The sequence below is a fragment of the Chrysochloris asiatica genome, unplaced genomic scaffold (assembly GCF_000296735.1).
Source record: "Chrysochloris asiatica unplaced genomic scaffold, ChrAsi1.0 scaffold00002, whole genome shotgun sequence".
In the NCBI taxonomy this organism is placed as follows: Eukaryota; Metazoa; Chordata; class Mammalia; order Afrosoricida; family Chrysochloridae; genus Chrysochloris; species Chrysochloris asiatica.
In genome coordinates, this window is record NW_006408520.1 from 51,226,027 (window position 1) to 51,226,607 (window position 581).

Here is a 581-nt window from a genome sequence, read left to right on the forward strand (position 1 = left end):
AAAAATGAAATTAGTTTTGAAATTTTCATTCTATTACCCTAAAACTGGAACTTTATGAGGTTTGTTTGTTTGTTTGTTTTTTGTAGGCAGATTTTCCCATATTTGTATGAAAATGAGGGCCAGTATTGAAAGTGAAACTAAATTATACACCGTGGTTAGAGAGAAATTTGAAAACTGACATGAATTGATATAAAAGGATGCGAGTCCTTAACACTTTGGACTTTTCATTCTCCTTGTCTTTCTTCTCTGATGGAAATGTTTACATATAGGATCATATCATATGCAGATTGAGAGAATTTTACTTCCTCTGCCAATTTGGATGTCTTTAATTTCTCTATCTTGCCTTATAGCTCTGGCTAAGACTTCCAAAACAATATTGAATAGGAATAATGATAAAGGGCATCCTTGTCTGATTCCTGTTTGTAAAGAGAAGGCTTTTGGTTTCTATCCATTGAGAGTGAGGTTACCTGTTGGTTTAGTATGTATGCTTTTAATTATGTTCAGGAATTTCCCTTCAATTCCTACTTTGTTGAGTGTTTTTATCAGGAATGGATGTTGGATTTTGTCAAATGCCTTTTCTG

The 581-nt window shown here is 33.0% G+C and overlaps 1 protein-coding gene across 1 annotated transcript in view; it reads left to right on the plus strand.

Annotated features, from left to right (window-relative positions):
* LOC102816137 (chromosome unknown open reading frame, human C1orf173) overlaps positions 1-581 on the plus strand; it is a 274,956-nt gene that overhangs the window by 238,883 nt on the left and 35,492 nt on the right. The window lies entirely within an intron of this gene.